The 22107-nt window shown below is 36.0% G+C and overlaps 3 pseudogenes; 1 reads left to right on the top strand and 2 right to left on the bottom strand.

Moving 5' to 3' along the window:
• The first annotated feature begins 650 nt into the window (after nucleotides 1-650).
• On the top strand, nucleotides 651-1501 carry LOC125821687 (uncharacterized; annotated as a pseudogene).
• A 55-nt stretch (nucleotides 1502-1556) lies between these two features.
• On the bottom strand, nucleotides 1557-2241 carry LOC125821686 (uncharacterized; annotated as a pseudogene).
• A 1961-nt stretch (nucleotides 2242-4202) lies between these two features.
• Nucleotides 4203-22107, bottom strand: part of LOC125821685 (uncharacterized) — a 51821-nt pseudogene continuing 33916 nt past the window's right edge.

The raw sequence follows: 22107 nt of genomic DNA, 5'->3' as shown, positions 1-22107 counted from the left end.
TAGTGACTGACTTGGATAAGTTTTCGAATATCCTATATTCTACACATTTATATTGGTTCCCACTTGCAAATGTAAGGCCATCAGGATGCCACGCTGATTCAAATGAGTAGTACACATGTCTACACAAAGTATAAATAACTTCTCCAATTTCAGAGTCAACCGAAAAACCTATCATGATCAACATGCGAAAAATAGGCACCCTAAATTTTTGCACTAAGATAATTAATTGCAGTGTAACATGTTCCATCAATAAGTAGATGATGATGATTACATAGTAGATGAATACGAAATAGAAGAACTAGATGATTTTATTGATGCGTTCTAGGGCGTGGACTTGGGTGGGTTTGATTAGGATGTAGATGAGTTGCAAGGCATTGACTTTGAATGACTTTAATTTGGATATAGATGATTTCCAAAGCGTACATAGACTTAGGTGGCTTTGATTAGGATGTAGATGAGTATGAATACATGAATAAAAGAATCCAAGATGTTAAGAAGTCCCACATCAGTAGAGGGATGGAAAATTGGTCTCTTTATATGGGCTTGGACAAACCTCCCCTCATGAGCAAGCTTTTGGGGTTGAGTTAGGCCCAAGTGTCATATATTTACATGGTATCAAAGCCAAATCTATCCCAATTTGTTGTTCTCTAATGTTGGGCCCTCATTTAGAAGTGTTCATGCTCCAGTTGAGGTCTGCACATGGTGGGAGTGTTAAGAAGTCCCACATCGGTAGAGGGATGGAAAATTTGTCTCCTTATATGGACTTGGACAATCCACCTCTCATGACTTAGTTTTGGGGATGAGTTAAGCTTAGGTGTCATATCTTTACATAAGATATTTCGGCTGTCGAGGTAAGGAAGGGAAAAAATATTCAAGGGATCCCATAGGAAAGGGTTACCATAACCTGGGAGACGAGTAGGAAAATAAGACTAAAACACTATCAGAACTATGAAAATATTCCTCAATCTAGTGAGACATCAGAAAATAAGTGAAAAACCACAAAGAAAGATGGTTTATACTATGATTTCAGATGGAGTGCAAGATCCATTACATCAACATTCTTTCTTCCCCAACTGAGGAATTTAGGTATGGGATATTCTAAGCATGATGTGTACCTAATGTCACATTTTTATATCATTCATTGGTCATCATTGACCATCGCAAAAACTAAAATTGTCAATTTATCAGGTCATGTAGCGTTACTCGAGAAACATCTTGAAAGCATTTTAGAGGGATTTACAGAGACCCGAGTAAGCTCTGTAACTGTGAAAAGTAAGTTTCTAGTGGATTGCAAAGAGAACTAATCATCAAGTACATAGATAATCCTAGAGTCTGCTTTTGTTTTCGCTTGACTTATGACGATGAGGCCATATTCACTGCTATTAAGACTACTAACATTGTTAGTGGTTCACTTCATTTTATAGCTTCAAATAATAATTCTATAGTTAGAGATTTTGATTTGGAGAAATTTGAATTGTCTAAATATTTCTAGTTCCCCTAGCCAGTGATGCCATCCTAGAGTTAGAGATTGCCATCAAGGTTGAGTGACGTATGATTCACCAGCTAGGGAAAATGAAATGGTTAGACAGTTGAAATTTCTTGAAATCAAAGTCTCTAACTCTTGAATCATAATTTGAAGCTATTAAATGAAGTGCACCACTGGTAGAGTTATTAATCTCAATAGAAGTGGTAATGGCATCATCGACATAGGTTGTCATGAATTAAAGAAAACTCAAGTGTTATCTAAATACTTGATGATAAGTTGTCAATGCCATCCACTAGTAACAAACAACTTATCTTTCATAGCAAGAGTTCTTACTCATGTCTCCTTAAATCCCTCTAAAAAGCTTTCAGGATGATTCTCCAATGGCGCTACGTCCCGTGATAAATTGAGAATTTCAATTTTTGCACATGTCAATGATGACCAATCAATGATAGAAAAATGAGACATCAGGTATACATCATGCTTAGAAGGCGCCCAAACCAAATTTCTCAGCTAGGGTAAGAGAGCGTTGATGTAGTAGATCTTGCATTCGATCTAAAATCATAGTATAAATCTTCTTTGTTTATGGTTTTGCAATCCTTTTCTCATATCTCACCAGATTGAGGAATATTTTCATATTTTTTATAGCGTTGTAGTCTTCTTTGCCTAGTTGTCTCCCTGGTTATGGTAACCCTTTCCTTGGAGATCCCTTGAATACCTTTGTCATTCCCTACCTCAACAACCAAAATATCTTGCATTCTTTTATTCATGTAGTCATACTCATGTACATCTTAATCAAAGTCACCTAAGTCTATGCATATAAACTTATCTATATCCAAATCAAAGTCATCCAAGTCTATACCTTGTGACTCATCTACATCTGAATCAAAGCCACCCAAGTTTACGCGTTAGAACTAATCAATTAATTCATCTAGTTCTTTCATTTCATTTCATATTAATTTGCTATCTAATCGACATCATCTACTTGTTGATGGTACATGTTACACTCCAACTAAATGATCTTGAGATGGAAATTTAGGGTGTTTGTTTTTTGCATGTTGATCGCGATTAGTTTTTTTTATTAACTCCAGGAATAGAAAGGTTGTTTCTCCTTTATGTAGACATGTGGACTACTCATTTGCATCATCGTGACATCATGATAAACTAACGTCTGCAAATGAGAACCAAAATAAAACATGTCTAAGTTAATCTCTACTTCGAAGGGTAACCTTGAAGCTTTCGGTCAATCTTCTAGGCGTGTGATGACATATTTATGAGTATGGCTGAGCTTGTAGAATTTTTTTACATTTTTTTTGTAAAATGTGGATATGGGTGGAGTAAGAAAATGATTTCTTTGGTGAGATATCATGAATGTCTTTTAGTCCTGATAGAGAGTCCCTTATCATTGGTGTGTGGAATCACATATTTAGTAGCCTCCTTGAGTTTGGGCAATGAAACAACTATTCATATCTTGATACAATAATATGAGCACTCTGAGGGTAAAAGTTGATTATATTGAGGTTCATATTTTTTTATCGTGCTATTTGTAATGTAGACTATCTCCGTCATTTGAACGATAAAACTGAGTGTGGTCTCCTTTATAACATAGGCCACCTACTTGGAAAATGATTAGTATATAAAATCCTATTTGATATCCTAGGGTGTAGACGAGTGGTCAATGAAGTGGTTGAGAATCCTACGTTTTAGGGTCAAAACTCATCAGAGACAAAAACACTAGTTCATTCTTTCCATCTGTCCTAGCCTTGGTGAACAGAGTAATCTGATACTTGTTGCTAGGGAGGTGGTAGGTCTCTTGTAAATTTAGTCGAGGTGCATGAAAGATGATGCGATCATCACAGTCATAAAATAAAAATAAAAATATATAATCCTACTTGGAAAAGAATAGTATTGTAGTGTCCTAGTTGAGAAAGGAATCTAATGTAGTATATATAGATATGATCTCAATGTAATAATGTAGATACGCAATTCAATAATAATTCTCGAATTGTAATGGACCTTTTACAATCCGAGTAGAGAATCAAATAGCTATCGTTGCTGGCAAGCGACTATGACAAATATGCCACCTAGTTGGCCAATGGTTATATTAATAAAAGTAGATCCAATAATATATGCATGAACCCCATATTCAGGGGAAGAAAACTCAGCCAGACAGAGCAATGTGCGTCAATTTTCGGCGACTTTCTAGGGTAGCGTGATTATTTGTACTATGATTTCATATGGAATACAAGATCCTTTATATCAACATTTCCTCACCCCCCAACTGAGGAATTTTGTCGAGGCATCTTCTGATGTCTCATTTTTCTATTATTCACTAGTGATCATGAACCTGCACAAAAATAGTAATTGTCCATTTATCAAGGCAGGTAGCGCCACTCGAGAAACACCATGAAAGCCTTTAAGAGGGATTTACGGAGACCCGAGTAATTATTCTTGTTATGAAAGATAAGTTGCTTGTTGTTGGTATATTGCAAGAAGAACTAATCGTCAAGTACTTAGATAATCTTGGAGATTGCTTCTGTTCTTGACCAACGTATAACGATTATGCCATTTCCACTACTATTAAGATTAACAACACTATAAGTGGTGCACTCTATTTTATAACATCAAATAATGATTCTAGAGTTAGAGTTTTCGATTTGGAGAAATCTCAACTATCTAATCATTTCCAATTTCCCTAGTCAGTGATGCCATCCTGGAGTTAGAGATTGTCATCAGGGCTGAGTGATCTATGATTCACTAGCTAAGGAAAATTGAAATGGTTAGACAATTGAAATTTCTCGAAATCAAAATTTCTAACTCTAGAATCATTATTTAAAGCTATAAAATGAAGTGCACCTCTGGCATATTTTTTAATCTCAATAGCAGTGGTAATGACCTCCTTGACTTAGGTTGATGAGAACAAAAGAAAACTCCAAGCTTATCTAAATAATTGACAATAAGTTCTCCTTGCAATCCGCTAGTAAAAAGCAACTTATCTTTCACAGCAAGAGTGCTTACTAGGGTCTCTGTAAATCCCTCTAAAAGGATTTCAATATTTTTCTAGAGTGGTGCTACATGCCTTGATAAATTGAGAATATCAATTTTCACCAAGTCAATGTTGACCAATGAATTTCAGAGAAATCAGACATCAGGTACACATCATGCTTCGAAGGTGCCCAAACCAACTTCCTCAACTGGGTGTGAGAGGACGTTAGTGTAACAGATGACTGAAAAAATTAGACATCATGTACACATCATGGTTAAAAGGTGTCCAAACCAAATTCCTCAGCTGGGTATGAGAGGACGTTGATGTTATAAATCTTCCATTCTATCTGAAATCATAGTTTAAATTACCTTTCTTTGTGGTTTTGAACTCCTTTTCTGATGTCTAACCAGTGTGAGGAATATTTTCATAGTTCTGATAGCATTGTAGTCTTATTTGCCTAGTTGTCTCCCTGGTTATGGGAACCCTTTCTAGGGGATCCCTTTAATATCTTTGTCCTTCCTTACCTCTATAGCCAAGATATCTTACATTCTTTTATTCATGTAATCGTACTCATCTACATCTGAATCAAAGCCACCTAAGCCTACCTCTAAGAGCTCATCTACATCCATATCAAATGCATCCAAGTCTATGCCTTGCAACTCATCTACAACCGAATCAAAGCCACCCAAGTCTACCCCTTGGAACTCATCAACAAAATAATCTAGTTCTTCCATTTCATAATCATCTTCTATTTAATAAAGTTCATCTCTTTTTTGATACGATATATTACATTCCAACTTCATCTCATTTGCATCAACGTGGCATCCCGATGATGGCCTAACGTTTGCAATTTGAACCAGGATAAAATGTGCAAAATATGGGATATTCAGAACTTGTCCAAGTTAGTCATTACTTTAATGAGTAACCTTGGAGCTAGTCAGTTAATCTGTTACACGTCTAATGACAGATTTATGGGTATGGAAGAACTTGTGGAATTTATCCATATTTTTCTGTAAATATATCACTACAAAAAAATCAGTGTTTAGTGACGAATTTTAGCAACAAACATATTTTCGTCGCTATATAAAGATGAATTAGCAACGGATTTATAATTACGTCGCTATAAAAACAAAAATTAAATTAACCCCATATATATTGATGGCCTAGCGACGAAATAACAATTCGTTGCAAAAATTTGGCGCCAATTTTATGCCCCATAAATTTAGCTACAAAATTAGCAGCAAAAGGATGGCGATATAATTAATTACAATATAGTGAGGAAATTAGTGACGAAATATCCATTGCTAGGCGTTTTAGTAGACATAAACACTTGTATGATATTTATCATAAGATATTTATTTATATTTCTAGCTTTATATTATTTCCTAACAATTTTATCAAGATTTGGCAGAAAACACAATCTACATGCAGCAACAAGAGACACAATGCAACGTGGAGCTTTATCTAAGCAGTGAACTGGGCAATTTGTTGTGAAAGTTTAGCTTTCCAACAAAGGTCAAAGGTCTACCTTGAACTCTGCTCGACTCCAATCTCGAATACTCTCCTCGATCACAATATCCAATAACATCATAGTTCAATATTGGAGCAATTTTTGTTAGCTCCCGACTACCTTGTTTACAAAATTCTCTACCTCATCAGTTATCCAATGCTCATGTTTTCTCATACACTCCCAAGGTCGTATTTGTTGGTCGGGACAAAATTGGCTACTACGTCAACTTTTTTGCCCAAAAACTCTTACATCATCTTTGGTTAAAAAGGGACAAGCTGTTAACACAGAATTTTGACCATCCTTCATTCTAATTTATTGTTTTTGAGCTTTTAAATTAATAACGTATCAAATATTCTTTTTTCACAACTATTTTACTACTACAACTATTCATCTACTAAAATTATATGTTTTATTATCGAAATTACTATTATCTCTTTTTACACCTTCTTTTCTTAAGAAAACTATTTGTTGTCACTTTATTTTAAGTTTCGTACTTATTAAACCAATTATAAATCCTTCTTTTATATTTGTATATTTTATATTAGCATAAATATGTAATACTGATATTTTTATTATGTAAATTATTAGTTGTCATTTTTTAACATATAATGTGTCAGTTACTCTCTCTGTCCCATTTTATGTGGCACTTTTCGGATTTCAAGATTCAAACAAGTCTATCTTTGACCGTAATATTTTCATAGATCTTTTTAAAATTTTGAATTATCAATTATCGTGACTTATAGTACTTTTTACATAGTTTATAAATATATAAATTTCATTTCAAAAAATTCGAAGATTCCATGCACAAATTGGGACAGAGGGAGTATTAAGTAAGAAGCCCAACATAATTTAAAAGAAGAAAGGCAAATAGGCCCAACTTCGGCCCAAATCCGTATGTGCAGCCCAAATCCAAATTTGCCCAAGTTAAGACAGAAACCCTTCGTTTTTCTGATCGTTTCTATTTTTACATAGAAAACTCCAATTATCTTTAGCCATTGACAGATTCACCAGTCCTATTTTCGTGCAAACCTTGAACACTTCTTTAGCTCTTCTCCTTTCTCCCTCTTTGTGGCAGATTTGGCCAACATAAGATGCCAAGAGACTTCTGCGATTTGGACAGAGTAAGTTTAGAGATGAATTTTGAATTCAAAACGACTAATTTGATTCTTGAAATCCCGCTAAAACTTTAGCCAAGAACCCAAATTCATTCCTATAAATACAAACATTTTGCATTCGAGTTTCGGAAGTTTTTTTGGGATTCTCTATAGCTGCCTTGGTATTTATTTTTTAATTTGTATCCCGGAATGTATTTTGTGGCGTGACTTTATTTGGCTCTATTCTTGACTTATTCAATATCTATTAAAGTTGAATTGTCTTACTAATCTCTTTACGCTTTCTTTACTTGCATGAACTTTGGAGCAAAAATGGACTCCGAATTGAGGACTCTCGCCAAAATGCAGTCTCATGGACTCGCTACCATTATACCCGCATATGGAGTCTATATCTTTGACTATCAGGAATAGTAAGCAAACTAGTGGAACTCACTTGGAGTCGCGTATGTCTATTTATATCTTTAGCGTTTATTTGTTTTTATTGATTTTTCTTAACATGATGAACTTACTTATGTGATTTAAATGTGTTTTTAGTTTTTCTTTTCATTCGGGATAATCGACATAGGAAAAATGATCACGTTTAAATCTAATTACTTAGTTAGCCACAACCTAATTATCGATAGGGGTGTTCACGGGTCGGTTGGATCGGTTATTGGTCAAAATAAAAACCAAACCAATTTAATCAGTTTTAAAATTATAAAAACCAAACCAAACGAAACCAAATATAGTACATATTTATCGGTTTGGTTGTTATCTGTTCGGTTCAGTTTGATTTGGTTATTCTGTTATTAACCATAGACAAAAATAGAAGACACAATTCATTCAAAATGTGAAAAAAGTGACAACAATCTATTTAAAACCAAAACAGTTAGAATGACTGACACTACAGAACTTTCAATGATTGAATTTACTATGAATAAAGCTTAAAATTCATTATTTTGTCCTAGTAGAAAGAGAGAGTGATATTTTCAATCTTATAAAGAATTGTCAGACACACTCATATACATAAAACCAATAAGATAAATATTCTCACCTTACACATTTTTTCTTTCATAAGTAAATTATAAATAATTTTTGATGAAAAACATATAAGATCTTTAAAATTGTTTATAAAAATAATATATTATGTATGTAAAATAATAAAATATATGTATATAAAATGTTAGTTCGGTTCAATTATTTCTTCAGTTTTTTTTGAACAAAACCATAACCAACCCATATGCTATTGGTTTTTACAAATCTAAAACCAAACCGCACCTAACCCAAATAAAAATCGGTTTGGTTCAGTTTTTCGGTTTGGATCGATTTTTATCCAAACCGTGAACACCCCTAATTATCTATAAACTATCTATCATATGTGAGCTTTTCCTTTTTGTAAGAAATCTAGCATTTATTTAAGCTCAATTTGAATTCTTTTTAAAGAAGCATTTTTGGGGTCATAATTTAGATTTTGTACTGTGTTTTTATAGCCATGACTTTAGAGACTAATAAAATTATTTTAAGCAAATGACTTTTTTATTTTCTTCTTTCAAGTTTTTGTCATTCTATTTCAATCAATTTTCAAATGTAGAATGTTTATCAAGGTGCAAACAAATTTTAAGACATGCACATTAACTTCGTATACTGAAACCTTTCTTTTAGTAGGCAATTTTCGTTCCAAATTTTGTACAAACAATTGTCGTTTTAAACAAGTGATTATCTATCGTTTTCAAAAAAGAAAAATGCAAGTCAATTCTTTCCAAATATAAAAGAGTTTTTCATATGTTAAAATGTTTTCCACTCATGGTTTTTTGCAAATTCTTTAGCATTATATTTTAGTTTAATTAATTAACCTATGTTTGGCCGGTTAACTGTTTTTTAACGGATCTTAAAGGATGTCTTACCCCTTCCCTTTAAGATAAATTAGAACCCTTACCTAGAATCGTATAAGGTTAAGTAGACCTTAATGTAGAGTTAATATAGAATAACTTCAGTAAAATAGGTATCATAATTTACCTTTACATGATTAGGTGGCGACTCTTTAAAATAGCATTAAGAATCACAATATGTTGTACACCGTTTGGACATCGAGTTAAAATGGGATATTACAACGATTATACCATTTGGCAATAAGGTGAACCTTATAAACCTAACTATCTAAACCATTTTTGACCGCATAAATTCAATGACAACCAATAGTAGATTTACCTACAGGAAATGGGACTAGCTCTCAAGTACCACACGTATGTAAAGCAGACATGGCATCAATCATAGTCTACCTCCCTTCAAAATGAGAAAGTATTTCTCCCATAGTCTTATGGATAAAAATAGAGGACAAATGATACAAAAGCATAGTGGGGTGATGATAAATGATGATAACTCAAGTAAGCATAATATAAGTTAGTATTTCAAGTGGATTGTATACCTTTTTGAAATGCAATTGGCTGGCTAGGAGGAGGCAAGTCTGTAGTAGCAACATTGTTTGACGCATGTCATAATTCACCGGAGAATAGTGCTAGATGCGGATGATGATGATAAGTCAGGAGTGATGGCACTACAAGTAGAGATGTAAAAGTAACTGTAGGTCCCTCAAAAGTCGGTACAGGTAAGAACTGAGAGGTAGGAGTAAGATCTCAGAGACATCAGGATGATTAGAAGATGTATAGTAAGGTTGTGATATAAAGAATGTGACATTGGCCTACATAAGGTATCGCCGAAGATATGGTAAATAGAAACAATACCCTTTTTGAACTCGAGAGTAACCAAGAAAGACACATTTAAGAGTACGAAGGTCTAACTTATCATTCCTTGGGGTTAGGCTAGGTTATGAACAAAGTATCAGCTCCCAAGGATATGAGGGAGAATAAAGTAGAGATGTAACTGAGAAAACAGTATAAAGCTTGAAATAAAGCCAACTTTAAACTATGACATCAAAAAATCTTATTTATTCAAATCATTTTAAATTTTGTATGTCATGTATATGTCTGATTTCACACCAGCTATGAAGATATTATATGCCTAAGTTTAACAACCTGATTCCGTCGTTAGAGAAAAGCCAATGGGGAAAGAATTGGGGCCAAAAAACCTTTTCGTAGTAACTAGAGATTTCCTAGCCTAGTCCAAATTTGGATGAATTCGGAGTCAGTGAGGTTTAAGGAAATCTAGTAACAATTGGTTGACTCATTTATGATTTTGATTTCATGAGTGGTTAGATAAGTCCTTAAGGAATCTGTACGACTTTATGAAATTGAATTTGGATGAGTAGAACTCCCGGAATCGATCTTAGTGTGAACGGTATTTTCTGAGCATCGTTGGTTAAAGGAGTGTTGTCAAATTGAGGTCTTGGATTTATTAAAATAGTTCATTGTTTCGTGCAAGCGATTGTGGCTGTGGTTTTGGTCGCTCTGGCGGGGCCGCTGTAGTGGGGTAAGGGCTATAGTGGCGGGCCAGACGCGACTTAAAGTCGTAAATAAACCCCAAAATGACATTATTCTACATTTTTCAATTTTTAGATATAAGGAACACATCCATTCTTGACAGTTTTCCACCATTATTGAGGCTAAAGGTAAGATTTTAACTCCTTGAATCCATTTTTCGATCCGTAGAACGTAATCTAATGGGTAATGATCGATGGGGGAGGGTTTTGATCTAGAATCTATGGTGGAAACAACCCTATTTTGGATACTTGGGATCATGGGTATTATCTAGGGTTCATAGAATTGTTAGCAATTCGGGTAATTAGTGATTGTTTATTGATTTACGTATTATATTGATTGTTTGTAGACCAAGAACAAGAAGAACGAATCCCGAAGGGGAAGGATCTAGATTCTTAGTGTTTCAATGCTTGTTTCGAGGTAGGTGATGGTTTTGATTCTATGATTGTGTGATTTATGTTTGTTCTTGCTTCATTATGATACATGTATTTATATGAATGTTGCATTATTGATCAAACTTATTGTAAATGAGATAGATGAATGATGGTTACCATAAAATCATGACTTAAATATATGATCGTGAGGATATACTTGTGATTGTGATTGTGATTGTGGTGTGTTTAATGGATCGGTTACCACGTTTCGGCATAACTAACTTGGATTGGGTACCACGTTCCGGCATAAATAACTTGGATCGGTTGCCATGTTCCGACATAATTATGGGATCGATTGCCACGTTCCGGCATAATCATTGGATAGGGTACCACGTTCCGGTATGCTAACTATTTGGGTGTGGGTTTCATGAGAGGACCATTAAATTGTGTTGTGTATCTACTTGTGATGAGTTTGTTCATATCTAATGATGATTGATATTGGAAGACGATATGTTGCTCTAAATTGATATAACTGTGATATGTGAGAACGTGGAGTGGTTCGTTGTTCGTATATGTTGATGATATTATATATGTTTGATATGTGCATGTGATTATATTGTTGTATTGACTAATGTATGTTACACTTATTGGGATAGCCGTGTGACCCTACTAGTACACTGTGGTTGTGTCCTGATACTGCACTTGCTCTTTCTTTATTGAGTACAGGGCATCTTCAGGTGGCTATTGATAGACCTAAGTTAGGTGACTATTAAGCGTGACCGGATTCAAGGGTGAGCCAGTTCATTCAGGCTGCCATGGATCTTTCTTGTTTAGTTCCACTCTTTTCAGACTCAGACTATTTGTTTAAGGTGTTTGTTTAGTTTCGGGGTTGTACCTCTTGTTCTTAGACTTGTCATTAGTAGAGTTTTGGTACATTGACTTTCAAGTTCTAGGGGTTGAATTTCCGCATTAGTTTGATTAGTTGTTTGTTAAAAACCTTGGAGTTTATGGGGACTCCACTTTTATAGTCCTTTAAACATGCTTCCGTATCTTTAAATGCCTTAGTTTTTATAAGGTTTGTTAGTTTGGGTTGTAGTAATGCTTCTCCACCGGAGGTTTTAGTGTGGATGCCAATCACGATGGTCTAGGTCGTGACAAAGATGGTATCAGAGCCCTAGGTTCGTTGATCTCATTGTACCAAAATGAGTCTAGTAGAGTCTTGCGGAATGGTACGATGACGTTCGTACTTTTCTTCGAGAGGCTATAATACTTTAGGAAAAACTCACTTATTTCTACTCTTTCGTGCTATGACTTGAATCCAGTTGGTATCTGGGTGATACAAATTGGTATCTTTCCTCCTTCACTCTATGGTCCGATCTAGAGCAACAACACCGATAACACCATCACTAGCAAGAGAGGATGTGTATAGAATACCAACAGTTGAATAGGGCCACCATTCAGAACAAGTATCCATTGCCTCAAATAGATGACCTTTTTGACCAATTACAAGGTGCATCGATTTTCTCTAACATTAATTTAAGGTCTGGTTAGCATCAATTAAAGGTTGAGGCGGTTATGAATTAGGTTTGACCAAGTTCTATGATTGAAATTAGAAGTTTTGTGGGGCTCGCTAGCTGCTATTGTCACTGGTGGTATGAGTTGAGTCTAATTGGTATCTCCCGATTCCAATTGATATCTCAACGAAGTGAACTAGATTCCTTAGTCCTGACTGATGGGACACAAGCAAGTTAATTGGAACTACGATGGTTCCAATTGGAATCTGGCCTTAGGGGCTGTATAAGGCATAGATGACCAGTAATGGTCGTCTATGGAATGAACTAATTAAATAATTTGGACTTATCTGCAAGTTGTAACTTCTTGAGTGTTGTGAAACTTGTTTTGAAACGAAAGTCATCATAAGATTAGGTGCAAGGGTCTAGATAAATTACGATGTTGTTCGTAAGCGAGAAATCTGGACGTGCGTTGCGACCAACTGATAACCGTGTGAGAGTCTGGGTGTATCCTGGGATATGTGTGTGGTAGTGTTGAAATGATGTAAAAAGTTTCTAAAGTGCGTACTTCGGTGGGTTTATCAGGAGGTAGACAGTGATTGTCCTAGCTAAAGGAATTTTCTTAAATGCCTAGTTATAGCCGGAAAATCTAGGGGAAATATAAAAGAGAGAGGAACCCCATAACTTCTTGGCAGGGGTTCTATTTTCGTCGGAGCCCCTGCGGTGGGATAATCTCACCAACGCGAGACCGCCAATGCCAAATTTCTCCTACCATAGCAGGACAGGGCGGACAGAATCTCAGCCCTGTCTCCCCTATTTTCCCCTAGTCACAATTATGGACCCTGAATCATACCCAAACTAACCCCCGCGATCTAATTTAGTGTTCAACAACCGAATATAAGTTATAAGGTGTGTTAAAATTGTGGAGAACCTAAGCATATAAAGAGGAAATCAGTGAGGTCGTGGAGGCTGGGGAAATGGTAATGTAGGTAGAGGAGTAGTAAAACCAGGCGATGAGGTTGCCCGTCAAGACAACAAGGCTCAGTTATATGCTTTTTCATGCAAGATCGAGTTTGAGGTGTGTGATCCAGTGGTCACTAGTGCTACTTTTGTTTGTGCCTGGATGGCAATTGTTTTGTGTGATCTGGGTTCTACTTATTCATACGTGTTATTTCAATTGCCTTGGAACTTGATTTGGTTGGTGATATACTTGATTCCCCCATCCATGTTTCTACCCCAGTTGAAGATTCAGCCATAGTCACCCTTGTATATCGTGTTTATCCTGTTGTGTTTAGGGATTTTCAGACTTGGGTTGATTTGGCTATGCTGGATATGACTGACTTGATATAATCTTAGGCATGACGTGGTTGTCCCCCTATTATACCGGGCTTACTTGTAATACTAAGTCGTTAACTCTAGAGATCCCCAATTGGGAAAGATTAGAGTGGGAAGGGGTGTACAAGCCTAAGCTAGATAATATCATATCCTCCATTCAGGCTAGGAAACTGGTAGGGCAGGGTTGTTTGGCTTATTTGGCTCATGTTTGGGATGTTGAGGTTGAGTCTCCCTCTATTGAGTCTGTTCCTGTGGTGTCTGAGTCTAATGAAGTGTTTCTGACAAATTTCCATGGTATGCCTCCAGATAGAGATATAGATTTCTACATTGATTTGGAAACTGACAATCGCCCCATTTCCATCCCTCCGTATTATATGGCTCCAGCAGAATTAAGAGAGCTTAAGGATCGAATCCAAGTGCTTCTTGATAAAGGTTTCATCCGTCCTAGTATTTCCCTGTAGGGTGCTCCTATCTTGTTTGTTAAGAAGAAGAAGGTTAGTATGAGGACTGGTGATTTTATCTGAAGCCATAAAGGAGTGGATCGATACCGAAATGACAAGCTTATGGATAAAGAAAATCCCATTGGGTATACTTGGGTGAAGGAAGTTGAAGTATTTTAGTGAGAAAGTGCGTATAAAATGGGTTAGTCCTTTGAATTTGATGAGTATGCCTGAGTTTGAGGTGTCGTCTGGATGAAAGGTTGGCTTTGTAGTGATAGTCAAGGCTGGCTGAGCATAATGGTAACAATAGTTCGTGATGGATTGAGACGGGATGCAACTATATAATAAAGTTATTGGTTAAGAAAATTTGTGTATAGTAATTACGACTTGGGAGTATCTAAGGTTGTGGTTTTCTAATATTTGGTGAGTTTCGTGGTTGTATTGAAAATTATAAGAGATGGGAGGACACCACTCGAATAGAATGTTAAAGAGCTAGAGTTATAATGAAGGAAAATATAGTAGAATGTAGTACAGCCTTTAGAGAAAGGCGAGAGCAAGAATATTTTTTTTGATTCTTAAGGCTAAAGATTTATCTTTAGAGGAGTAGATAATTGGGTTCAGAGACGCGTGATTTCATTTGTTTTGTTGTGGCTATGTTAATAGTGTCTCAAGTCTGTCGGACTGGTTAAAAACTATCGAAAAAGACTTGTGAAAAGAGTGTGCTTGGCATTACCTTGAGTGTGATGACAAGTGTTTGGTTTTGTTTTTGAGTCTAGTAATGAGTATGATTGAAATTTTAGTGAAATATATGGTAAGATCGATGGAAATGTGATCAATGATAAACGGAGATCCATGAATTCATAAAAATCTTCAAGTTACAAGATAATGTTGATAGAAAAAGGTATGGTGGAAATTACAATTCAGATTTTTCATTGTGAGTCTACATTCGTGGTGATGTATTTTGTCAAGGTATGAATTGACTAGGTGAGAAATGATCAATTGTATCCGGTATTGAGCATTTGAAAGGACTTACACTTGGGGTGAGTCGTAAGTTTACTACTATTGATTTTTAAGTACCTAAGAAAGGTTTCATTTTTAAAAGTGTTGGTTTATAATAAGGTAAAAGGTTGGAGTGTTTATGATGGTTGTTAGTGTTGTGAGTATGATTCACTAGATATGCTCTAGTGTGTTTTCACTTTTGTGGGTGGATCCCTAGTGGTGGATTAGGGGTACCAAATCCTGCGATGTTCTCTTGGTTGAGTGGGAAGTTTGGGAAGATTTGGTTATTTCGAATGACATAATTGGCATTGTCTTGGAGTTGTTAAAGTATTTTAGTGGTTCTACATGCACCACTTGCTTATGAGAATTTATAGGAGAGTTACCATGCGTATTTGTGGTTGTCCGACAATCTTAATATTTAATCTTGTCATTGATGTCATGTATTGATTATGTGTGGTTGAATGTGGGGCTCATTGAATCCAATTCTACTTTTCTTAAGAGGTAATCTACAATTACTAATTCTAGCATTTCGATAGTGTTGTTGGAGGGTTTGTATGCTTGGGCGTATCCCTCGATGAGTATTTGATGTCTAAAGATAAAAATTTTATAACTTAAACTCATGGGAAATTGGGTTGTGAGATGGAGATGTTGATAAGAACTATGATTGTTTGGGCATTATGATTGTGTGTTGGTTGGTTCAGGTTCACCTCTAATTTGTCGAGTTTTGATTTAGGATTTTATCATGTTTGTGTGAGAAAGGATTTGTCCTGATGTTTGTGTCAAAGTCTTTGATAACATGTTCCAGACATGTGTACGATCAACTTTGGTGGTTATAGGGAATAAATTTCATTGTAGTTATGTTTACATACAACAATATTTATCGCTCGAGTATTGAGATCACTTCATTGAGGCATTGTATGGGACGATGTGTAGGTGTTCAATTGGTTGGTTTGAGGTTGAAGATGTGAAACCTTTGAGAGTTGATTTGGTGAAAGATGTTAAGGGTAAGGTGAGAAGTATCTAATCTAAGCTTCTAGCAGCCCAGAGTCGACAGAAAAAGTATGTGGGACAAGTAGCTCCAGTAATTCGACGATTTAGATCCAGTCTTTCCTAGTTGATCACTCGGGGACAAGTTATGGGTAAATTAGTATCTATTGTAACGACCTGATTCCGTCGTTTGAGAACAACTAATGGAGAAAGAATTGGGGATAAAAAACTTTTTCGCAGTAACTTGAGATTTCCTAGCCTAGTCCAAATTTGGAAAAAATTGGAGCCAGTGAGGTCTAGGGAAATCTGGTAACAATCGGTTGACTTATTTATAATTTTGATTTCATGAGTGGTTAGATAAGTCATTTAGGAATCTGTACAACTTTACGGAATTGAATTCGGATAAGTAGAACTCCCGAAATCAAGCTTAGCGTGAACGGTATTTTCTAACCGTCATTGGTTAAAGGTGTGTTCTGAAATGGGTGTCTTGGAATTATTAAAATAGCTCACTGTTTCGTGCAAGCCGATGTGGCGGTGGTTTTGGTCGCTCTGGCGGGGCCACTGTAGCTGAGTGAGGGCCGCTGTGGCGTGCCAGACGCGACTTAAAGTCGTAAATAAACCCCAAAATGACATTATTATGCACTTTTCGATTTTTAGAGCTAAGGAACAAACCCCAGGCGATTCTTGACAGTTTTCCCCCATTCTTGAGGCTTAAGGTAAGATTTTAACTCCCTGAATCCATTTTTTGATCCGTAGAACGTAATCTAATGGGTAATTATCGATGGGGGAGGGTTTTGATCTAAAATCTATGGTGGAAACAACCCTATTTTGGATACTTGGGATCATGGGTATGATCTAGGATTCATAAAATTGTTAGAAATTTGGGTAATTAGTGATTATTTATTGATTCCTATATTATATTGATTGTTTGTAGACCAAGAACAAGCGGAACGAATTTGGAAAGGGAATGACCAAAATTCTTAGGGTTTCAAGCTTGTTTCGAGGTAGGTGATGGTTGTGATTCTATGATTGTGTGATGTATTGATGCTTATCGTGACCAACGACACTATCTTACGGTATGAGTGTCTATAATCGTCGATAATATAGTAACCCAACCAAGGGTTGGGGTCGTGTCTCAAGGGAGCGGTTTTGAGAACTGATACAAAAATGGAATTTACATTCTAACTAGTCGTAGTTAAAGACATTTGCGATAAAAGACATTGTAAATTAAAGGGGGTGACACAAAAGTGTCAAATATCAAAGGGGGTTTTGTAACAAGTACTGAAACAACAAAATAAACAAGAAAATCAAGTATGGGGAAAGGTTCTTGGGATGTGACCGCAATATAAGTTAAGATAAATTGTTGGGTACATGCTTTCAATAAGATATTTGCAAAATAATAGTGACTAGACTAAACTTTAAATGGAAATAAGTTCCCTCTCGAGCAACTTACCCCATTTCAAATGCGTTCTTCTCGGACACCCATTTGCCGCATGAAGACCAGCCAAAGCCTTACCCCACTCACTCTCTCGAGTTGAGTGTTAGGATATGGGACTAGGGCTCACCCTCTCTGGTTGAACCTTATGTCGACCCACTCCATAGGCCATCAGTCTAGTAGTTTTAGTTTCGCGACCTCCCTCTCGGGTAAGCCGAAAACACATGGGTGGATTTGTATTTGCAACTACAAACCCTTTAGATTAAACCACAACCACTAGGTGAAATCACCATTAAAATACATCTAACCTATCAGCAAGCAAGACCCAACAAGAATATCAACCCATATTTGCTAAATCACACCCCAAGAATGGGGGGTTTTAGCCACTCATCAAGGAATAAGAAATTATACCTAAGATGATAATGAAATCAACTGGGTATAAGAAATAAACCTTAAATTAAGCAAAGGAAAATGAATAGAGAAGACCCACTTCCAACTTGGGGAAGAAGAACTCCTTTATTCAAGTCTCCACAAAACTCTCTCCAAACTTGAGAGAAAAATATCAGCTAAAGTATGTTCTAAAGTAAAAATAATAATAATAATTGTTCCACCCTAAGACTAAAATTCTAACTAGTATTTATAGTTTTCACATATTGTGTTGCGGAGGATTGTTCGACAACATTAGTCGAGATCGCCGATAAACTCGGTGATCCGTCTTTTGGTCAGCTCATCGACTTCAGTGTCTTGCCTTTAGCATCCTCGCATTCTGGATCATTGGGCGGTACAGTACTGCTTCGCGGAACTGATAGGCGACTCACTGACTGCTCCTTTCCTTGCCTTTTGATCCACTTCTTTCAAGGCTTCGCGTACTGGAACGAAGGACGGTTCATGTCTTTTCGGTGACTCGCCAAGTTGAACTCGGTGATCCACAGATTCCATTTCTTGTTCTTTTCAACCCTATTTGCACCGTTTTGCGCCTAAGTGTGCATGCTTCCACTAAAACTTCAAATACCTGAAACTTCAGCATTTTAATCAGGTAATGAGATAAAAAAAGCATTCAAGGACACTATTTTCATTAAAATAAAGCCCTAAATTTGATCACACTTGTTGTAAATGAGATAGATGAATGATGGTTACCATGAAACCATGACTTAAATGTATGATCTTGAGGTTATACTTGTGATTGTGAATGTGATTGTGGTGTGTTGAATGGATCGGTTATCACGTTCTGGCATAACTAACTTGGATCGATTGCCACGTTCTGGAATTACTAAGTTGGATCGGTTGCCACATTCCGACATAATTATGGGATCGGTAGCCATGTTCCGACATAATCATTGGATCGGGTACCACGTCCCAGTATGCTAACTATTTGGGTGTGGGTTCCATGAGAGGACCATTAAATTGTGTTGTGTATCTACTTGGGATGAGTTCGTTCATATCTATTGATGATTGATATTGGAAGATGGTATGTTGCTCTAAATTGATATAACTGTGATATGTGAGAATCGTGGAGTGGTTCATTGTTCGTATATGTTGATGATATTGTTTATGTTCGATAGATGAATGTGATTATATTGTTGTATTCACTAATGTATGTTACACTTATTAGGATAGGTGTGTGATCCTACCAGTACACTGTGGTTGTGTACTGATACTGTACTTGCTCTTTCTTTGTTGAGTACAGGGCATCTTCAGGTGGCTATTGATAGACCTCAGCTAGGTGACTATTGAGCGTGACCGAATTCAAGGGTGAGCCAGTTCTTTCAGGCAGCCATGGATCTTTCTTGTTTAAGTCCACTCTTTTCGGACTCAGATTATTTGTTTAAGGTGTTTATTTAATTTCGGGGTTGTACCCCTTGTTCTTAGACTTGTTCTTAGTAAAGATTTGGTACATTGACTTTCAGGTTCTAGGGGTTGAATTTCCACATTAGTTTGATTAGTTGTTTGTTAAAAACCTTGGAGTTTATGGGGACTCCATTTTTATAGTCATTTAAACATGCTTCCGTATCTTTAAATGCCTTAGTTTTCATATGATTTGTTAGTTTGGGTTGTAGTAATGGTTCTCCCACCGAAGGTTCTAGTGTGGGTGCCAATTATGATGGTCTGGATCGTGACACTAAGCTTCTGGCTTTGGCAAGGTCACAAATCTAGTAAAATATGTATGAAAGTTGACCTTGACAACGAAGTATATGTTTGAACATTAACCTTAATATGATCATAACTTTAGTAAAAATGTTTTCTAAATAAAAAAATTTAAAAGCATAACTTGTTATTCCTTAGCTTTCCTCTAAATATGCTTTGTCTTCTCTTTATTCGACAATAATAAATTCAACTGCTTCTTGATTTACCCATGGTGTTTGCGATAGTTAAATGAGCATTATATTGAATAATTAGAAATCTAAGTAAGATAATAATTGAAAACTTTCTCAATCACATAGAAGAGGAATAACCTAACTAATTAGGAAGAATCGACTCTTTATATCTTAGAAGTTACTGCAGTGCTACTTCAGCTGGAAATAGAGAGTCAAAAAGGAAGAAAAGGGCGGAGGAAGAAAGAGGCGAAGGATGGAGACTTACTGAGAGTTGCAATCCCACCACAAGAGGCACCTCTATTGAAACCAGGTCATGTTACCATTGATCCATCGGATAATTTCTCTTCAAGGAGAAAAGGAAAGTTAGAAAATGAAGAAAATGGAAAAGAATACACTAAAAACCTACCTCTAGTAGCTAAGAAAAAGATGTGGCAAACAAGAGGAAGGTGTTGATGACCTAAAGCGAGTGGAAGAGGAAGGTTAGATTCCACAAGGCTCCTTGCGGCGACATATAGAGAAAGATAGGGAGCTCAAATTGGAAACCCTACCTTTGAGGAAACATGTTATAGAAGTTGATAGCCTCACTTAGTCGGCTGGGATTTTCATTTTAGAGTTGTTTTAGCGCTAAACCAATTTTGGCTTGGTCTTTTACTTGTTTGTACATGTTATAAGATTTTTTTTTAAAAAAAAATGTCTGAGCTCGAGCTCGTTTATTCGAATTAATTAAGTCTGTACAAACAAGTAAAAGAGCAACACAAAATTGGTTTAGTCCAAAACAATTGCTAAAACGAAAATCCCAGCCCACTAAGTGAGGCTATCAACTTCTAAAACTATTTCCTAAAAGGTAGGGTTTCCAATTTGAGCTCCCTCTCTTTCTCTACATGTCGCAACAAAGAGCCTTGTGGAATCCAATCTTCCTTTTCCACTCTCTTTAGGTCATCAACACCTTCCTTTTGTTTGCCATGTCTTCTTCTTAGCTAGCAGAGGTAGGTTTTTGCTTTTTTCTTTTCCGGTTTCTTCATTTTCTAATTTTCCTTTTCTCCTTGTAGAGACATCATCTGGCGGATCAATGGTTACTTAAGGTGGTTTCAACAGAGGTGCCCCGTCTTGTGGTGGGATCACAACTATCAATAAGTCTCCAACCTTCCCCTCTTTCTTCCTCCGCCCTTTTCTTCCTCTCTGGCTCTCTATTTTCAGCTGAAGTAGCAGTGGAGTAACTTGAAGATATAAAGAGTTGATTCTCCCTAATTAGTTAGGTTATTCCTCTTCTATCTGATTGGGAATTTTTTCAATTATTCTCTTACTTAGATTTCTAATGATTCAATATAATGCTCATTTAACTATTGCAAACATTGTGTGCAAAGCATGAAGCAGTAGAACTCATTGTTGTCGAATAAAGTAAAGATAAATGATATTTGGAGGAAAGCTAAGGAATTACTAGTTATGCTTTTATGTTATTTATTTAGAAGACATTTTTACTAAAGTTATGATCTTATCAAGGTTAACGTTCAAATATTAGTGACTGTGGTTGTTGTCCTGGCAAGACTATACTTCTAAAGTATAGTAATTACACATCAAATATAAAATTACTTGTCAAGGTCAACTTTCATACATTTTTTACTAGATTTGTGACCTTGCTAAAGCCAGAACCTTAGGCATATAATAACTTCATACCTGGAGTGAAATCAGACATATACATGACATACAAAATTTAAAATGATTTGTATAAATAAGATTTTTTGATGTCATAGATTATGTTTGAAGCCACGTTATTTCAGCAAGCAAGTATAAAACCTTGTTATTTCACTGTTTCAGCAGCCCATCCCCGTTTTCCACCGTCGAACACGCCACCAGAAGCTAAAGTTTTTAACCTAAACTTCGTTTCAAGACTTCTTACCATCCATTTCAGCACTGGGAACAACAAATATTAGGGACATCTTGACTTTTTCAGTCCCTCTTTGGACTTATTTGTTATCGCTCCGGTGATGTCAAGGTAATATTTTTCTTTCAAGTGAATTTTCACTCGCATTAATTATTCTTTTCACGATTTTCCTTATGTGAATAATTGTAGCTAATTATACTTTTTGTATTGTTTGTGGCTATTCAACTTTTACTTTTAGGAAAATAGAATTGATATTGTCATCTTTTTCTCCAAAAGTTAGTGAAATTGACACTTTCTGAGGGAAAATTGTCAAACAAAAATCGTA

This window comes from Solanum verrucosum, unplaced genomic scaffold (genome assembly GCF_900185275.1).
Source record: "Solanum verrucosum unplaced genomic scaffold, falcon-dt-bn FXZP01000213.1, whole genome shotgun sequence".
Taxonomy (NCBI): Eukaryota; Viridiplantae; Streptophyta; class Magnoliopsida; order Solanales; family Solanaceae; genus Solanum; species Solanum verrucosum.
The sequence above is the reverse complement of the archived record's forward strand: the minus strand, read 5'-3'. Positions and strand labels throughout refer to the sequence as shown.